Genomic DNA, 20,096 nt, shown 5'->3' with positions numbered 1-20,096 from the left:
GAGGGTGTTAATAGAGGGAAATAAAGGGGGGGGGGGGGGAAGAATTGTTAAGGAGGCTCTAATTAGAGGAAATTAATGTTTTAGAGAGAAAGACACAGAGAGGGAGAAGTCTAAGAAAAGAATCAAAACAACTTGCAGACAAGGGAAGCTGCTGGGTGACAGTGCTGACTCCCAGCCAAGCTGGTTGATGTTCTGCTCCCAGTAGCAAAGCGTTATTAGATGTAGCAACAGAAAAACCTCCTATGACTCAGCCCTACACCGACAGGGAGCTGGATTAAACAGGGTCCTGTGATCTCTGTGGGGAGCCAAAAGGAAAGAGCATCCTAGATTAAATCTGGCTCACACGACAGACTCTGAGTGAAGCACGTCCTCACATTTGGGAAGGCAGCTGTCGGGGGGATGTGTGGGAGGGGACGCCCCGGTGGCAAACCAGGGTCTGTGCCAAATATCTCCTCAACAGGATGGTGGCTTGAAAGGTGTGCAGGCAGTGGAGGCTGCACTGAACACAGGGAGCAAAATGTGGAAGGGGAGCAGCTGAGAAAGGGAGGGTGGAAGGGAAAATTGAACAGCCCTGTGCAAAGGAGCCCAAACAGCTGCAATTTGCTGGAGCTTCGAAGCTCTTGGTGAACACATATGATTATCATGGGCACTGGAGAACAGACTTCAGCCCTGAAAGCAGCAACTTGTTGAAATTAGACTTTTTACAAAATCAGCCAGGAGAGAAAGAGGGTGCACAAAAACCTAAGAGGACGACAGGGACTCGGACAAATTAGACTCGAAAGATTATAAGGTTTCACCAAAAAAAGATAAAGCCAACACACACCCAGGTAATTTGACCAATGATGGAGGATTTGACAGAGGAAAATAGTCTAGCGTGGGCTGGAGCCCAAGGAAGCTGATTACTAAGGCTGGGGAAGGAGGAGGGAGGGGGCTTTTTGGCTTAGGGAAATCTGTGCCCATCATCCATAGCACAATAAATAAAGGCATGCACAAATTCAATCATGCTTTTAAGTTCCTGTAGTATCTCAAAAAAAAAAAAAAAAAAAAAACCAACAAAAAACCAGAAAGCTAAGAAAAGCCAAAAAGAAAAATCTGCCATTCTTTTGGAATTACTTTGCAAGGCTCCAGTTTCCTTATAAAAAGGTTTTCCAGCTATCAGGAGGGAACTCAGGACTCAGAGCCATCCAGCAGCTGTGAGTTGCCCTGCTCAGAATGGCCCTGGGAGTCAAGCCCCTCCGTGCCCTCCTAGGCTGGCATTAAACACAGCCCAAAACCATGGGGCTGAGCTGTGCTGCTCTGGGCAGGGAGGACAGAGGCACCAGGGCTGCTGCAAGGCGCTTGGGTTGCTTCAAACACCTGTGCTGCCTCCTCCTCTCATGGAGGTTTCAACGTTCTCCCAGGAATTTGGTGGAGAAGCTTCAACCTGCCAGCCTCAGCAGCCAGGTGGGCACTGGGCTTCCCTCACCTCCTGCCTCCCCTTCCCAAGGACCAGCAAGTCACATTCCCACCCCTGCACATCCCCCTGCCATGATGAAGATGAATGCAGCCAAGGCCAGCAGGACCAGGGCAGTGACCTGTCCATCTGTGCTGGGCGCTGGTGAGGCCACACCGCAACTCCTGGGGTCAGTTTTGGAACAGAGCTGGGGAAGGGTCTGAGCACAAGCCTGATGAGGGGAAGCTGAGGGAGCTGGGGGGACTCAGCCTGGAGAAAAGGAGGCTCAGGGGAGACCTTATTACTCTCTACAACTCTCTGACAGGAGGGTGTGGTGAGGGGTGGGTTGGTCTCTTCTCCCAGATAACAAGGAACAGAGAAAACACGTTCAAGATGTGCCAGGGCAGGTTTAGGTTGGATATTGGGGAAAATTTCCTCACTGGAAGGGTGGTCAGGCTGTGGAACAGGCTTCCCAGGGAATGGTGGAGTTACCATCCCTGGAGGTGTTTAAAAGACGTGGAGATGTGGCACTTGGGGACGTGGTTTAGTGGAGTGCTTGGCAGTGTTGGATTTACATTTGGACTCAATGATCAGAAAAGGTCTTTTCCAACCTAAATGATTCCATGATTCTATCACTCTACTATCCTAGTACCTAATGATGGGGACTCGATATTATGATCTCAGCATTTATGTCTTATGGTCTTTGTTTGGAATATAAAAGGAAATCAGGGAAAAGGTTGATTTTTCATTTCTCTGCCTCCAATTCCTATTCTTCCCCTCCAAATTATGCCGCATAAGGAACCATTTTTAGCCTCTGTGCTCTTCAGGGCAGGGACTCTGTTACTGTGTGTTTGTACAGGGACTGGCACTCTGGCGCTTGGTCCTTAACTGAGATTTCTGGATGCTACTTATTATACATAATAAACAACATTATTCACTGCCCATCCTCGCCACTGTCTGTCTACACCTTGTAAGAAGGGTAAAAATTGCCCCCTGTCCCCCTCCTGATGGTGGTTACTGGAGCTGGTAAATTTATTATTTCCCCAGGGAAAAACTATCTTGTTGGAAAGTAGGGGGAAATGTCACTCTGATATTTTTGATGGGTGGTGGGTATTTTTCGGTTTGTTGTTTTCCTTTAAGAAAGGCAGAAGTTGTTTTCCTTAAGAAAGGCTCCAAATCAGCACTGCTCAGAAGCAGTCTCAGCCATTTAAAGTCATTATTTGTAATGCAAGAGAAGCCCTTTCTTGTTCCCCTCAGCCCGTTGCCATTGTAAATAAAATAACTGATGTTTCCCCCAGTGCTTTGGGGTGGAGGGGGTTTGGCAGTAATATTTGGTGGACTTTATTTCAGCCTTTCTGTTCCCTTTCTGTACCCCTACTCATGCTGCTGACTTTTGGAGTGATCATAACCCAAAGGACAAGCCCAGCTCGGGAGAAGACACCTCCACCTCTCCCTGGCACACTGTGTATCCCTCCAGGATTTAGCACTTCCCAAAATGTTAAAAATATGAGGTCATGAAGAGGAAGGGAGGGGAGAGAAGAGAAAGTTATATTAAGTCGTTACTTTTTATATTCCAAATATACATTCATTACAATTTGTCTTCCTCTTAATGCCTCAGATTTGCAGGCTCTGGGAAGATTGAATTGAAGGAGAACGAGAGAGGCCAAAAATGCTTCGAGCTGTGTGCCCCAGGGCAAGGAGGGAGACCCAAACACTCCTGCCTGCATGGGATGGGAGCTGCTTCCCCTCGTGGGGAAATGGCTCCATCACCCAACAGCTCCACACAACCTCTGGCAGCTCATGAGGGGCAGGAGGCACCTGCTGTGACGGGCTGGGGTAGAAAAGGGCTTGGCTCCCAGTGTTCAGGCTGGGTGAGGAAACCCAGGAAACCAGAGGAAATGCCCTATTGCCTGCAGACCTTCAATTAAAAAAAAAAAAAAAAAAAGGGGAAAAAATTTATTTCTTTTATTTTTTTTAAAGGATTGCGCATGAGAAAATTGACTCAATTTTCTGTTGGAAGGACTCTCAGGTCTTTCAGGTTGTTTTTTTGTTGCTGTCGATGCTTTACATGATTTTAACCCTCTCTACTTGTTTTCTCCCCTTCTCCTCACACCTTGCAAATAAAGTAAATAATAGAGTCTGGGCCCTATCTGTCCCAGCCACCCTTCTGGCACCGTCTGAGCCTCTGCAACAGAAAGAACAATGCAGGATGGAGGAGAGCTGGGAGCCTCAGTGGTTGCTCTGAGCAGGTCGGCATAGCAACATCTCCAGGGAGAGCGCTCCATGGGGTAATTTCCATTCACTTTAAAGCCCACTTGGGCTGCTGGAGTGGTATAAAAGGGACTCAGAAAGCCTGTTAATTAGGATTAGCATAGCAGCTTCAGGAACATCAAGCCACAGTGCTCTGAGCTGAGCCATTTACCTGAGAGAACTCAGGGCTCTTGACCACCTCCTGAAGAGGCACAGACAAATCTGAAATCAGATGGCAGAGCCATCCATGAGGGAAGGGTCCTACCCTGGCTGCTCAGTGACATTGCAGCCCCTCTCCTGTGCTCACACCACCCTTTGCTGGGCTCAGGAGGCACAGACCCATCTTAGCAACACAAGCTGCGTGGTGTGAGACCCACAGGGCATGTGCTGGGTGCCCCTAGGTGAGGTTTTGGGATGATGCCCATGCCATTGATGCCTTGATGGGGCTGCCTAAAAACAGAGGCTAGATAAAATGAGAATAAAAGTATGTTTATTGAAGGGCCTTCAAGTACTCTTTGGATAGCCAAAACCCCAGGGGCTACACCCAAAATGGACACCCGGGTCAGGGGTTTTCATACTTTTATAAATTTGGTCCATTTGCATATCGGGGTTAATTTTCCAATTTACAGCTGCAGGTAATGAAGTCATTACCCCAAATTTGCTCCCCCTGAATTCACATTGCTTACATTTCTCAGGGCCTGAGACAGGAAGGTATCCTTGAGTTTCAGGCCTAGAGAGGAATTGTTTTGTCTGACCGAAATGGGAGAACAGCAGCTAACAGGCTATATGGAGCTTAGAGTTATACACTATAGAATTACAGGATATGAAAAATAGAAAAGCTCAAATCCTAAGGCATCACCATGAATGTCTGAAAAACCCCAAGAGAAAGCAGCCACTGTGAACAGGAGGTGGCAGCCATGGGTGTCACCATGCTTTCTCAAGGCCAGACATGGGCTCCCTGGAAAAACGAGGCAGGGACATTTTCTCAGCTGCTGGGATATGACTTTTATTCCTCTGCCATAAGGTTCCTGCCTTTCACCAGCCTGCTGTACGAAAGGCCCGAGGAAGGTGATAAGTCTGTAAAAATGAAACCCATCCTTGCAGCAGCTTTATCACACACATGGGCAAAACCAGGCTGCAGGGAAAGGTTGAGTCATTGCCAGGCTGCCATTGGGCTGATTTGCATCTCTCGAGTGTTGCTGACCCTGACAAACCTCCTCAGGAACCTTTGCTGACACCTCCCCTTGCCAAATGTGTGGTGAAACACAGATGTCTCCCTCACATTATTCTGCTTCTCCGGGTGTTTTCGCCTCCTCAGGGTAAAACACTACCTGAATCAGAGATGAGCTGAAGGCAAAGCTTCCCATCTGGGACTGGAGTACCAGTTTCCCGGTATACTTCACTCTTCCTGGAGAAATAACATTAGGTCTGGTCAAAAAATACCCGTGGCAGCAATTCAGTCCTTCACACTGCAGTCTGTTTTCCAAGATCATGCAGTCCAGGGCTGCTGGCAGCCATGCTCTCAGCTGTGCGCATCACAAAGAAAAAAGGCCTTTGCCATATTGGCAGCTGGACCAGGTTCAGGCAGCTCTGAAATACATTTTAAGGCAGAGAGGGCCCTATGCTCTCCTCCCATTTTAGCCACAGAAACTCAAACAAAATATATATAGCAGTAGAAACTCACCAGGCCAGAAAAAACAAGAATCCCTGCCCACATGTTTATAGTCAGCATCTTCAAAATGCCCAGTACCTGCTGTGGTGCTTGCCATGAAGGCATTCCATGAGGAAAATCCTTCACCAACCAACCCTTCTGTCACAGCCAGGCCCCCTCAGCATCCAACAGAGATCAGGAGCTCAGGGGAGGAAGTCAAGACAATGTGTGAGAAGGAAAAGCTGTAGTAAGGATGTTTAGTCAGCCAGGACTGTGACACCTCAAAATAACAGGTACAATAACAATTCCAGGCGACTGAATTTCGGAGTAAGACCACACATTGGCCAACCAGGCAGAATCATAGAATTGAAGAATAGTTTGGGCTAGGAGGAATCTTTAAATTCCATCTAGTCCAGCCCCCCTGCAATGAGATCAGGTTGCTCAGAGCCTCAGAACCTGACCTTGGATGTTTTCAGGAATGGGGCTTCTACCTGAGCAACCTGTGCCAGGTTTTCACCACTCTCATTATAAAATAAAATTGTCCTTTTATCTTGTCTGAATTTACCATCTTTAAGTTTAAAATCATTATCCCTTGTCCCATTTTGGCACTGAACCAGAGAGCAAAAGGAACTGCAGAGCCCCTGTACCCTCCCTCTGCTCAGCACCACTGGGATATTAAAGCCTAAGAGCCAAGTGGAGGAACATGCTGAGCTCATTCAGGCATTTCTCATTAGTTTCCCATGATTTCTCAATATCCTGCTACTCAACATATTCATCTGGCAGCAAATTAGAGATGAGGGAAAAGCGTCTCTCCCTAAATCATCCAGAGAACACAAAGCGACGAAGCAAAATCGTAACAGACAGGGGAACTTCTTGTGAGTCATCATCTTCCCTCCTTCTCTCGTCCCTTTGCAGCATTGCTGATAGCCCCAGGATTGTTCCATGAAGCCTGGAACCAGAAGGTACCAATTCCTGCCTTTTTTTTTTTTTGCTTTCATTTCACATAAGTAAAGGAAGAAATCAGCAATTACATCTTTGTGTCTCTCTACTTCAGGCACCTTGTACCCCTTCAGGCACCTCTATCTCAGGCACCTCTGCTGAGATTGATGGCCCAGTTATGCCAAATCCATGACATAAATCACCCATCCCTTTCCCACCATGCCCAATAAAATCCAACACACCCACCACCCCCAAAAAAGAAACACCAAACAAACAAACAAAAAAAAAAAAGCCCAACAAAACATACCAAACAAGTGGATTCATCAAAGACAACACCAGAGCAGTTGTGATCAGTGCAAAACAATCCAGGGGTGCTACATATATGAGGAAGGGAAATGGTCTCATCTCTGTAGAACAAAGAAAATGTTTTTGTCAAATCTTCAGATCCGTGTGTTCAAACTGCAAGGCAATTTCAGTGGCACTGGTTTTGCTGAATCCTACCACATATTTCAAATTATGGCTTGATCATCAACTTTCGCTGCTCAAAAAGGAAGATAAAAACTTGCTCTAGGCTGCTGTATTTTTAAAGAACCATTTCTGATTTCTTTGGCCAAATTTTCAGAACAAATGCATTTGTCCTTGAGATACATTTTATTTGATCTGCATTGATATTCACAAAGTAACCCACTTCTCCCTGGCTGAAGGGACTGAAATGTTTGCTACAGAGACTTCAGATAAGCCATTAATAAATGTTGCTGGGTTTAGGGGTTATAGGGTCACCATTCCATGTGGACCTATAGGTAGCCAACATTCCTACAGTGTTTAGGACCTGAATTCAAATTCAGGACCAGTATATATTAGGGAAAAACTTGGCAGGTTGAAACCATCCCCATCTTTCATCAGCTAAAGCAACAGAAATATCTAGTTTGGAACTCTTGGGATCCAAAAGTGCAGAAAACTGAGTCCGCATCCACCATCCCACTTGTGAAAGGAGGGATGAAAAGCAGGGAGGTCTTGGCATGGCACTCTAGAAAGGGAACGCTGTGAACTCAGCTCATCCCTGGTGTCTGCCACCTCCTTTCTGCTCTGTGACTCCTTACACTGAGGCTACTGCCCTTGCAAACTGGAAAATCTATATTAAGTGATGTGCAAAAACCATCCAAAGACACAGGAGGTTGCTCACCCTGTTTGCTCCCTCACACACAGAAACAGTTTTTGACACCAAGTACCTCTTGCAGTGACAGCTTCCACCTGCTGATTGTCCCAGCTCCTCTCCAGGGAAGAGTTTGTCTCAGTGACTCTTGAAAATACCAAGTCAGGAGGCGATACCTGGAGTGCTGGAGGTCTGGAGTGTATGGACCATGCTGCCTTTACCAATGATTTTACCATCTTGGGCCAGCCAGAGGTCCAGGCTCTCCAGGAGCAGGGTCCCAAGGGAGCAGAAATTCATCTGGCTGATACCTGCACTTACAGAAAGAAGGAAGAAAAGCAGGATGTGACTTTAGAAGAGGTTTTACTCCAAAAGGCAGCTGATGAATGCAGGTAAGTCAACTGCCCTCACATGGAGTTCAGGACTTTGGATGGAACAAGCACAGAAGGGAAAATTTAAAAAAATGAAAAAAAAAGTCCAAAAATAATATAGATTTTTGGCCACCTAAAAATGTATCGGAACAGAAACAACTTCTCACTGTGATCAGATTCTAGAGCAAAGCCAGAGCTCTCCTCAGAAGAGCAGATTCTTTGTTGGTGGCCTGAAACAGCCTCTGTGAGGATAAAGCACAAGGACCTCACTTTCAAGCAATTAAAAAGCCTCCTGACCCCAAGCCACCCATAACAGCTTGCTGTAACATTTCCCAGACCCAGGCCTGGCCCTACATGGCCCCACTGCATGCAGAGAGTTGCAAATTGCTCCAGAAACCTCCAGTACCTGGGAGCAGGTCTCCTTCCCCAGCAATCCTACTGTTCTCCCTCCCTGGGCCCCAGGAAATGACATTGTACCTATGTTCACTCAGATATCCTGCTACAGATGACCCTAAAGGGTCTCAAGTGAAGAGGGAATAAATAGACTGAGGCACTGAGACCCTGCATTAGAACAGCACTCCCCTTTCCTCCATCCAATCCAGGGCAGCCAGGACACAGCCAAGCTTTTCCTGCATCCTGGAATGGGAGGGAGTCCCTAGCAGGATCTGCTCCCTGACTCATCTCCTCATCTCAGGGAGTGCTCATTGCACGGGCAGATTATTATACGGCAAATTTTATTTTAGCTATAACTCGAAAAAGTAATCAAAGCAAATGCAACAGCTCGGAAGGAATCAGAGTAGGATTAGACATTTATGTGAGTAAGAATAGCTTCTGCACTTTGACTTGCTGTGATAAAAATAATAAGAACCTCAGTTTTCACACTCCAGGGCAGAAAACTGATCTCTGAACAAGGTGTTAGAAATAGATTTCCTCTCACAACAGTAGTCCTCAACTGCCCAGGCCACAGCACAGGGTCTAGAGATGTCGAGTAGCCACTGCTAGAGACAAAGCTGCCTGGAAACCTGTGGGCTTGTTCAGGAGCTGCCACAGCCAGGAGAGCATGAGATGGGTTGCAGTGTATCAGACCTAAATGAAACAAGCCCGTCACTCCCTTTTCTCTTTGCATTTCCTTGCTAACTCCCTAGTCCACACCAAATGAAGATCAGTGAGTTTGTGTACTGGATTCCAGGGATCTCCTCCTCGCTTTCCTCTGGCTTGTTTCTCTGCAGAGATGGATCACTGCCACCCCTCGCCTCCTCTTCCCCCCCAAGATGAGCCTTTAAGTGGTAATGGCCTTAGGCCCAGCTGATTAATAAACTGGCTTGGGACTGCTGATCTCTTTGGACCATTAAACCCTTCCCCAGCGACTAGTCATTAATCCCTCCAAAAGCCCTCCTGGATGAGGTTGTTGTTAGCACCATCAATCCTTTTTAAGGCCTCAATTTGCAGTGGGAAGGAGCAGGGAAGTGCAGGAAAAGGTGCATTTGTCAGGCGGTGCCATCTGTTCCCTGGGTTACAGGCACCTGAGGCAGAGCTCAGTGCTTGTACCCAGGTGAGGGCTGTCCCTGCGCAGCACAGACCATCCACCACAGGGCAGGATAGCACTGCACCAGGCAGCTGGGGGATTAAGGAAGGCCAGGAGAAAAAGCTGACATTTTTTTCCTTAGTTGCAGCACCTTTGGCTGGGGCCAGAAGGCTCCAGCATGTGTGGTTACCGATGAATACCTGCTGGTATCTGCAGAGAAGTTTTCAAATAAACAGGTCTGGGACATGAACCACCCACAGCTTTGCTGCCTGTAGACCCCAGCAAGTCCCCTTGTCTTAGCTCCTCTTCCTAATTCAAATGTCTGCGTTATTAAAACCGCCACATCTTCAGACAGAAGACTTGATTTGCCTTAATGTTGACTCTGGGAAGTGGAATTTCAGCCGCCCAGTCCGGTCATTTTCAGCCTCTTTCCCCACTCTCAGCACACTAGCCCTGATTATCTTTCCTTAGCTCTTCCAGGACTTTCTCACATCCTTAAATCTCATTACCTTGAGCCATGCTCAAGGGCTTGGAAGGAGGATGGTGGCAGCAGAGGTGCTGAACTGTACCCACCACTGATGGTGGCGTCACAGAAATCACATCTGCAAAACCACAGTCCAATGTTCCTGCATTTTAACCTAAAACCTCACAGCTATTTTTTTCCCTCCCCTGTGTCTGAAAAGTTGCAGCTTTTGAACTCTGGGTTTTACATCCATGTGAGGTTTTCAAATGAATGTTTAAGATCAGGTTTTATAGATATGAGGTCATATAGGCCTGTCAGCTGGAATCAAGCTACAATTGTGGCTGCACACAGCAAACTGTGCCCCAGTCTGGTCTGCAGCTGGAATCAAGCTACAATTGTGGCTGCACACAGAGCAAACTGTGCCCCAGTCTGGTCTGCGCTCCTGCATATTGCACTGCTGTTAAAGATCTACTGGAGTGGTCATAGAAGGGAAGGGAGTGAGGGATGATGCTGGTACAGAGCTTAGGGACAGCAGTTTCCTTCTGCTGTCAGTTGTGTGAGGGATGGCTGCCCAGTGTTCAGGCAACAGCAGAGAAAACAGCTTCAAAGTTTAAAGTTGGCAGCTTGACTTAACCATGATGTCATTGCTCCCAAAGCATGTCCAAGAGGGGCAATGAGAGGGAAAACCCCTGGCACTAGCACAGCTTGGAAAAGGATATCTGAATGCTTGGCCAAAGAGCAGATCAGTGCTATGGTCTTGATTAGACTTCCCATGTCGCTGTGATGCCTAGGTTTTAACTTTTCTGTTTTCCTGATTCTGTACTGCCTAGAGTGTAACTCTGAGGGGTTTTGTAGCTTGCTAATTTCTGCTCTCTCGTGCTAGGTAGACATAACAAAGCCTCTCTGGGCCTGCTCTCCAGGGTCACCCAGATTGTCCTAGGCCCAAAAGTATAATCCAAAGAGCTTCTAAGGGGGGCCAGCGGAGGGGAAATTACATCATTGAACTGAAGCTTTAATTGGAGAATTAACCCTGATATGCAAATGAACCAAACCTACAGAGGTGTGAAGGACTCGTGACCTGTGGTCCATCTTGGGGTCCATTTTTGGCAATAGCCTGTGGCTCCCAGGGTGTACCTTTGAAGGCCTTTCAAATAAATACCTATTTCATTCTTTTACTCCTGTCCAGTCTCTGTGTCTAGAAGGCCTCTTAAGGCATCAGCTGTGCTTCATTTGGCAGCTGTAATTTGGAAATGACGGTGTCAGTTCTGTCCTTTCAGACTGAGACTTCTTCTGCCATGGAACACGTCTTACCATTAACAAGCAAAACTTCTCCACATCCTCATCAGAGGTCCTGGTGTGCTTCTTCACTACCAGCACAGCCCAGGTCCTGCATGAAAGAATCACCAGATTAATGTGGACAGGAGTTTTCAGAAGTCACTGTGGCTTTGGCAATGGTTTGGTTGGTGCTGAGCACACCACATACGGGCAGCAACAGCTGGACTCCGCAGGGAGACAGGGAAAAAGAAAACAACCACACACACATGCAAAAATCATCAGTCAGGCTCGTTCTAAATGATTAATGCAGTGCACAGAGAAAGGCATTTCAGCTCTTAAATCTTCACACGATTATATAAACCTTAACTCATTGCAGCTACCGAGGACCTGTGCTTTTTTGTGGGCATTAACAGCTGCTGTGGTGTTATAATTAGAGCAGAGAGTGAGGAGTCCCATGGAGAGACAGAGGAAACCCCAAATTGCTCAAGTCATTTAAACATTCAGGGAGATAAAACACTGCAGAGAGGTTCTGGAGTGAGCAGTGCTCGAGGGATGGAGGGGTTACAGCCACCACAAAAGTTGTTTCTGCTCTCTTGGGTCCATACAATTAATTATGGTTATTAATTATTTAGGATGCTACAGTAATAATTAGTGCAATAATCACCTCAGCCACTGAAATCACAGAATCACAGAGTTATTTGGGTTGCGAGGGACCCTTAAGATGACCTAGTCCAACCCTCCTGCTGTGGGCAGGGACACCTTCCACTACCCCAGGTTGCTCCAAGCCCCATCCAACCTGGTCTTGGACACTCCAGGGCTGGGGCAGCCACAGCTTCTCTGGACAACCTGTGCCAGGGCCTCACCACCCTCACAGGGGAGAATTTCTTCCTAAGATCTAATCTAAACCTGCCCTCTGTCAGTTTAAAGCCATTACCTCTTGTCCCATCACTAAATATCCTTGTCTAAAGTCCCTCTCCAGCTCTTTTGGAGACCCTTTAGTCTCCCTTGAGCCTTCCCTTCTCCAGGCTGAACAGCGTGGTCCTACTTCCCCATTCCCCAGCCCTCTCTTGAACATCTGTCCAGGAGGAACTTCCATGTGACCCCAAATTCATCCCTAGAGAACGGCTTTTCCCAAATCCATCGCCCCTTTCTGTGCTGGTGACTCGCATGGCCTGTCCCAGGAGTGCTCACATTTGCAGCACGATGCTGTGATTTCTGCCTCTGTTCTCCCTGTCCATGGATATCACAGCCCAAGAGACATCTGAGAGTGGAGGACAGTGCATGGATCTGAGAGGTTTTGCTTCATCTTAGGGCCTTGCAAACAATTACCTTCCTCAGTGAGGAGTGACCACAGAGAGGTCACTTCCCATCCCACAGCCTGCCAACTCCATCCACCCATCAGGTGACTCAGGAGGACAGTTACTCCCCTCCAGCCCCTCTCCTATCCATCTCCTCAACTGCCACCTCATCCATGAGGATTCAACTCAACCAAAAATTAACACATTTTGCAATGCCCACACCCTGAAGAAACACCAGCTGACTCACAGCATCAAAGAAATTACACTGGAACCCAAGAGTCAGCTCTTCTTCTCCACATCCAGCCTCTCCTTCCCCCACCAGGCAGATCCCAGCTGCTGCTCTCAACATCCAGGCCCTGGTGGTGACCCAGCAGGTGACATCGCCCAGCCTCCTGGGGACTTGCGTAATGGGGAAGTGTCAGAGATTAGAGACAGGAGAGCAGCGGCTGCAATATAAAAGCAAACTGAATAATTAAAGAGAGGAGCTGTTCCTTGCAGAGAACAAAATGAAAGAGTTGTGTGATTTGAGCAGAAGTGACCTTTACACTTCATTACAAGGAGGTGGCATCCTTATAGGGTTATTAATATTTCCAGCTGAATTAGCCTGGGTTAAAAATGGCTCAAAGGAATGAAGAAGGAGAGAGAGAGAGTGAACAAAAATATATCATTCTGTCTTTTTTTCCTCCTCTCTGCTTTTTACCTTTTTTTTTTTTTTGGTGATTTGTTGACTTGAAAGCAGAAGGGGCTGAGTGGCCATCAGGAACGAGGCTTCATTAGAAACAGGGAGAGCTGCAGGGTGACCTGGCTGAGGGATCTTCCCTCCACCCTGGCTGTGCTTCAGAAGAAGCCTGTGGTGCCTCTGTGGCTGTTTCCACATTCTCATGCAGGGCATAGAGGGAGTTGTCACTCACCAAGCTGCAGAGACATCACAGGACTGACGTTCAGGTGGTTCTGAGCCAGTAGTGGAGCTCAGTGTTGCTGCTGCTGGGTCCACATGGAGTCAGTAGGATCTCCTAGGGCAGACATGCTCCTGTGGTTGCTGTTCACCACCCTGTGGGCCAACTGATTCCCCTTCCCACAAAACATCAGTGTGGAAATGGACAACCATGCTCAGCACGTTTTAACCCCCCCTGACACGAGGGACAGACAAACACCCTCCCTCCCAAACAGACACAAAGCCAAGGCCTTCACTAAGGCTATTTTAGCAGAGGGCAGACCACAGAAACCCTACAGAAAATAGAGCTGCTCCAGTTCTGTAGTTTCATCCTGAAATTCATACACACACAGAGGAAAGGACCTTCACCTCAGCACGTCCCAGCAGGTGCAGCCCCACACAGCTCCACAAAACCATGACTGCCAATAAAGTCCCAAAGCACCGGGTGAATTAAATGAGCAAAGTTGAGCTCAGTGACCTAAACCTAAATCCAAGCTGCAATTTTGCTGCTCAGAGCCTCGAGGTGAACACAGTTGTGCTTTTTGCTCTGATCACTCAGTCTCATACTAGTCCATCTCTGACTCAGAGACACAGAAGCGTTGCTACCTTGATAACACAGCCAGACACCTGCTTGCTTCCCCACAAGCCTGGCCTGAACAATTTCTTTTACTGCCTCTCTCTGCCCAGCAATAACAGGCATCAGAAAAACCCACCAGAGCAAATAGAAGAGGAGAGAAACATAAAAGCAGGTGCACATCAATAAGGAAGGAGGGTGCTGCGGTGGAGCCTGCAATCACTCCCAGGGGCTGCATTGTTACCACAGTGCTTCCTTCCACACTGTCCTTCCTACCCTCCCAGAGGCACAGCAGGTCGTCTTCCCCTGCTCCACTTGTGAAGGGGCCTCTTGCAAATTTAATGCTAAAACACAAATCAAATAAAGGCTCGAGGCTTTTGAAGTGATCATGAAATGGACACGGTGGCAGCTGCCTCTCCTCCAGTGGCTGCTGAATCACAGCCCCTCACTTATTTATAGGCCTCCCCAGGGTGCTTGCAGGCGAGTCGATGACAAATGCCGATGAACATCCACCCTCACCCCCACAAGGTGTTGTTACCCTGGCTGCAAAGGAGATGCAGAGCGAGGAAACAACACCCTGTCAGCTGTGCCAGACGGGTGAAGCGGAGGCAGGCAGAGCACCCAAGACACCTCACCCACCAGCCAGTGCCTCCAGCAGCATCACCTGAGTGCTGCTCCCAGCAGATGCTCTCGCCCTCCAAGATGGAGCTCATGTCCATTACTAATTCCCACAGTTTTTGATGCCATCTTCACTTTGACAAAGGGCAACACTCTTGTGGCCACAATGAAGAGGACGCTGGTGCGCAGAGCAGGGTTCTGAACCGATTCCAGGGATGGAGGCCAAGACGCTGATGCTCCAGAGGGAGAAGCAGAAGTAGATGCTGAGACCCAAAGTTTTCCCCTTATTGCTGGAGGCTATTGCACATGGGCCAGGCATTGAACAGCTCCAAGGGCAAGAGAGGGGAAAATTCAGACTTAATATGGCCTTGGTGCTGGGAGAAGGCATGAATGTGAAGGGAGAGGAAGGAAAAGGCTGAATCTTCCCCAGACTGGGTCAGGGAGGTAGAAACACCCCTCAGGGAAAGAAAAGGTGAAGAGTACCACCCTGTTCTGTCGTGAGGAGCATCCCTCCCAGGTGATGTCCACTGGAGCTGTGCTCCAGAGGGAGGACATCATCTCCCTTGCCATAGTGCCAGGGAGCTCTCTCTGGGTGCATCCACAAACTCTGGTGCTGTACACCTGACAAAAGTAGGAGTCAGGCAGCAGGATCTCCATTATCAGAGATGATTCACAGGCCAGAGAGATCACAGCTTGCCTCATACATGTCACTGGGACCTGGCACTCCAGGAAGAGCATTTATAAACTGGGACAAATTACGACTGCTGAGGTATAGCCCACATGGGAGCTGCTGCCTGCTTTCTGGAACAGAGTGACTCTTTAAATGATACATGAGGCTGCAGGGCTCCTCCCCAGGGCTCTGTAACTGGGAAAGGGCCACCTGGGCAGCTGTGTAGAGAGCCCTGTCACTCACAGCCAGACCAGGGCTTCCATAGGCTTCCTGGTGTTAGTGGCACTGGGCTGCTGTAGCTGGTCTTTAATTCAAGCCATCATTCATAGATTAAATCTGAAGTGGCTGTTTGAACTAGACTTGTTTTCTGTGGAAACTGTCACATGGGCTGAGAAAGCAATGGGATTTACAGGGAACACCCAGGGACTTGTTCTGGTGCAATTCCAGGTGGCCCCAGGAAAGGCAGCGAGCTGCTCTGCTAGGGAAGCTGGGATTGCTGTGGAGTTTTTAGGCTGAAAATCTCTGAGGTTTGATTTAGGGCTGAGCTCACAGTGAGGCCAACAAGACCACTGATAAAGCCTCTCCCTCAACTCTTCAGTTTCATGACCACTGGTAAAGCCTCTCCCTCAACTCTTCAGTTTCACGATGTTTTTAAGTACACAGTTCCAGGTCTAGGTCGAGTTAGCTGATGGCATAAAACGTTATTGAAGCATGAGCTGGAGTCAGGGAGATATAAAGGTCATCTACGATTTGTTTTCTTTGTTTCAACTTCCTTTAGCCAAACCCATGACTGAACTGAAAGGAGTGGAGGCAGCAGCAGTCCCACACACCTGGCCAAGATCCGCTGGGAAATGCAACTGTAGAGCCGTGGGGAGAAAAAGAGGGAAGAGTAAGGAAGAGGAGAGAAGAGGTGCGGAAGACTCCCTGCTAATCTCAACAAGCAAGTCCCACTTTAACTCCACTAACACAGAAAGCAGTAACAGCAGTAGCTCATCATCTGAAGACTGTGACATGAAATTTATCTTTTTTCATTGCTTTCACAGCAATTTTGCACTGTGTTTGATAGCTGATGTGCATATCCAAATTCATGCAGCCCTACCACCCCTCTCCCTCTGCCTACTCACACTCACCCACGCTCTTCTGCGTGTGACTCAGGATGAAAAGGGGTTTAGAAAGATGCAGGGAACGTTTACAAGCCACCCACCGTTTCACCCCCAGCCTGGATGGCCACGTTAGCACGTCCAGGTTGCATTCTGAGGCAAATCCCTGGGACAGGCTTTTTTTTTGTCCCCTGCCCAGCCAGGCACAGAGCAAAGCTGCACCAGCTCTGCTTCACTGTTTACTGCTGGCTGAGCATTGCAAGGCTGGGTTTGCTTTAATTTGGTGAATTTCCCAACTTCTTGCTCGATGCTTTGTCCACGTCTCAGTGCAAGAGTGGTCACTGCAGCAGACCCCAGAGACCTCCTGCATATGGCCTCACAATAAGGAGGTCACTCGGTCACACTGGGCAGTGTAGGAGGGTGGGAGACGTTTGCAAAACAGCCACAGCCTGTCCCATTCAGCAGCACCAGCAAAAACATGGTTGTGTGAAAGTCTGTGGCTTTTTCTGGGCTGGTTTGAGTTCGGTGTGGAGGCTTGAGCCTGTGAATTCTCCAGCAAAATCTTTGCGGCATGGGGGCACAAAATGAGCAGCACAAAAATCCCCCAGCAGCAGCTGCCAGGGACTGACAGGGGACAAACTAAGCAGGTTTGGGTGACAAACCAAAGCCAGTCTCCCCCCTTAACACGGCTGCTGAAAAGCCATTTAGGGGAGTGTGTCACCACTAACATCATCCTGTTTCCATGGAGACCAGATTAACAGAGCTGTCGAGAGGAGCTGCACTCCTAATCTCTCCTGGAGAAAAGAGCTTGCTGATACAAGAGACTTTTAAACATCTTTAATCCAAATTCAGGGTTTTCCTTTCCATGTTCTCTCTAATCCTTCTAGAGGTTACCAGTCCCTCTCAGGCCCGAGCCCAGCACAATAACATCAAACAGTGCAGTCACCCACAGCCTCTGCAGTCCCTCGCTAATATAAAATTTTCTATCTCTCTCTCTCCAAAAGTTTGGCTGTCTTAAAAATAACAATTTTCCCAGCCCATCATGTGCAAGGGTCCTGAAAAATGATGTCTTCATTGGTGCACTCAGCCTGTTTTCTGGAGAGGGAATTAGGCCCTGAGGACAGAGATGGAGGCACCTTCCTCCATCAACAAAAAGATGCAGGTCCTGCTTTCTGCATTGCAGGAGTCACTTTCCATTGGCTTTTTTCTCCTGAGCTTTTGCCTTTCCTGTGTTACATCCCAGATAAGAGCAGATCCCACAAGAACACTGGATAATTTGCCCAGTGGAATGGTGCACTGCAATTGCACAGCTTAACCTAAGGATTTATGGAATCACAAACTGGTTTGGCTTGGAAGGAACCTTAAAGACCATCTGGTCTACCCCACCTGCCATGGGGCGGGGAACCTTTCACTTGCCATGGGCAGGGACACCTTCCACTACCCCAGGTTGCTCCAAGTCCTGTTCAACCTGGCCTTGGGCACTTCCAGGGATCCAGGGGCAGCCACAGTTTCTCTGGACAACCTGTGCCAGGGCCTCCCCACCGTCACAGGGAAGGATTTCTTCCCAATATCTGATCTAAATCTACCCTCCTGCAGTTTAATGTTATTCCTTGTCAAAAATCCCCCTCCAGCTCTCTTTCTCTCTCCCTCCAGACCCCAGATTTACTTCTATTTTGGGAGGTAGGACCATAGTTACCCTGTTCTCTACTTCTACCAGCCCTGCAGATTTAAGTACAGCAGAACGAGGTCGGCTTCCCCTCCAGATCTTTCGGGCTTGGTCTGTCCTTTTCCTGATGGGCAATTCATATCTCCAAATGCTCCAGGAGTTCCCATGCCCTCCCTGCCCATCCAAAGCAGGCATCCACATTTTCAATCCACCAGGCAGGGCCTTTGCCAAACAGCTTTTGTTGATTTTTTGTTTTTTCCAGTGGGATTCTCGCTGATTAAGCCTCGTGTACCTCTCCAAGCCTCCAGGCAGGTGGGACACTGCACACAGCCCTTTGTGCTCTCCATTGAGGGCCACACTGAGCACTCCACACTGTGGCTCATAAAGCACTCCAGCTGTGCTGAGTCAGAGCCATTTGGAACATCTCTGCCTGCTAAGCTGAACAAGGCATCAAAGGCTCTGCCACCTTCCTGTTGCTTCCAGAAGTCAAAAGAAATTTCACTATTTGCTTTTCCTTGCCTTTGCTTTACCCCAGAAGCTTGTCAGGGGGATCGTGATAAGGTTTGACAGTGCCAGAATGATGGAGAAGGAGTCAGTGTGACTGGGAAAGTACAGCTCAGTCTCAATTTCGTTCCTGTTCCCCTTGCCAGAGGGGCTGGTGATGTTCTGCACATCTGGAGGCATAGCTGTGGCTTTGCACAGCCTTGCCCCAGAGGCCTGAGCTTGTAAATCAGCTCTACTACAACATCTCACCTCCATCAGCCCTCTGGCCCTTCCCTGGGATCCTGCATGTGCTGTTGCCTTGGCACACAACACACATGCAAGCCTGAAGCTTCCCAGAAGCTCTGAAAGAGGCACAACATGGATCTGGGAAAGGCCAGGCTGAGGCACATCTGTGTCCTACAGCTGTGGGCAATGAAGGGTTAGTTTCTCTCCAGGCTCTGAAGGCACATCTCTGAAGCATCAGGCTATTTCTGCTCAGCATGTCTGATTTCAGATGAGAGCTCTGCTGTGGGATAGAGCTGGCATGTGGGATAAGAGGGAATAAAATTATGCACAGGATATTTTGGTGCAGGGTTTCCTACACCTACTTCTATTGTCCTTCTCTGACTGAAGGCTCCATCTGGTACATTCATGGCTGGGCACAGTGGCTGGAGGCCAGCAGAAGGCGGAGCAAGAGGTAAGTTAAAGCAGGGTGCTGCAAAGGCTCTGTTTATAATACCTGCAGCTACAAATGACGGATTGGGGGGGGGGGGTTATTATTTTTTTTTTTTTTGGTTGGGTTTGGGGATTTTTTTGTTGGGGTTTTGGGAGGATTTTTTGGGGGTTTTTGTTTGATTGGTTGGTTTGATTCTTTTTTAGGGGGGGTTTGCTTGGTTGGTTTTGTTTTGGGGTGGTTTTTTGGTTTGGCAGTTTGGGGGGGTTTTTTTGTTTGATTTTTGGGTTTTTTTGGTGGTGGGGGTGGTTTGGGGGATTTTTTTGTTTATTTGTTTTGGGGGATTGTTGTTGTTGCTGTTGGTTGTCCAGACATCAGCCCCTGGGCTCTGCCTTGTATCCACAGCCACGCTGGGCCAGGACTTTCATCTCCTCCATCCTAGCCCTTGGGCCAGTCCCTCTGAACACCTGATGCCCAAAACAGGCGACAAAACTGAGGAATGCTATTACTGTTGTTGTTATTATTATTAATTATTATTAATGTTTGGAGCAAACAGGCTGTTCTGTCCCCACCAAGGCCATGTGTAGAGGCCCAGTGACCACAACCAGGGACTTTCAGGAAGGATGACCTGTGGTGTCTGTTGAGGCCAGCACTGCCCTGGGGGTGTCAGAGGAGCGAGAGTGGCAGGAAGGGGTTGGGCAGGAGCTGTCCTGAGCACGTCATAGGTTACAAGGTAAGATGTAACCAAAAGTATGTATTCTATCCCCATCTTCATAAGATGTTAAAACCAGGTGAGGCAGTGCTCTTTATCTCTTCCATGACTCATCCCTGATAACTCCCTCCGGAAAAATATCTTCTGTTAATGAGCCAGCTGTTAAACACAGGTGGGGCAGTGTTCTTTATCTGATACCTCCCTCCAGGAGATATCTTCTGTTAATGGGCCATCAAGGCCTCATTGCATGACTCATAAAATGACACCATTCCATTATGAGACGCTCCGCCCAGGGGGAGGAACCAAGCATTC

The 20,096-nt window shown here is 48.2% G+C and overlaps 1 long non-coding RNA gene across 2 annotated transcripts in view; it reads right to left on the bottom strand.

Moving 5' to 3' along the window:
• The window catches only part of LOC108447461, a 19,745-nt gene extending 8,051 nt beyond the window's left edge, over nucleotides 1–11,694 (bottom strand). The window contains exons 1-4 of one of the 2 annotated variants that reach the window (XR_001863039.1): nucleotides 11,093–11,694; nucleotides 7,502–7,733; nucleotides 6,580–6,679; nucleotides 3,463–5,090 (exon numbers count right to left, since the gene is read on the bottom strand). This is a non-coding gene — a long non-coding RNA (uncharacterized LOC108447461). Of the gene's footprint in view, nucleotides 1–3,462; nucleotides 5,091–6,579; nucleotides 6,680–7,501; nucleotides 7,734–11,092 lie in introns of those variants that run through there. The other variant, XR_001863038.1, reaches the window with a different exon arrangement.
• Nucleotides 11,695–20,096: the final 8,402 nt, after the last annotated feature.

Source organism: Corvus brachyrhynchos, unplaced genomic scaffold (genome assembly GCF_000691975.1).
Source record: "Corvus brachyrhynchos isolate BGI_N302 unplaced genomic scaffold, ASM69197v1 scaffold346, whole genome shotgun sequence".
NCBI lineage: Eukaryota > Metazoa > Chordata > Aves > Passeriformes > Corvidae > Corvus > Corvus brachyrhynchos.
The sequence above is the reverse complement of the archived record's forward strand: the minus strand, read 5'-3'. Positions and strand labels throughout refer to the sequence as shown.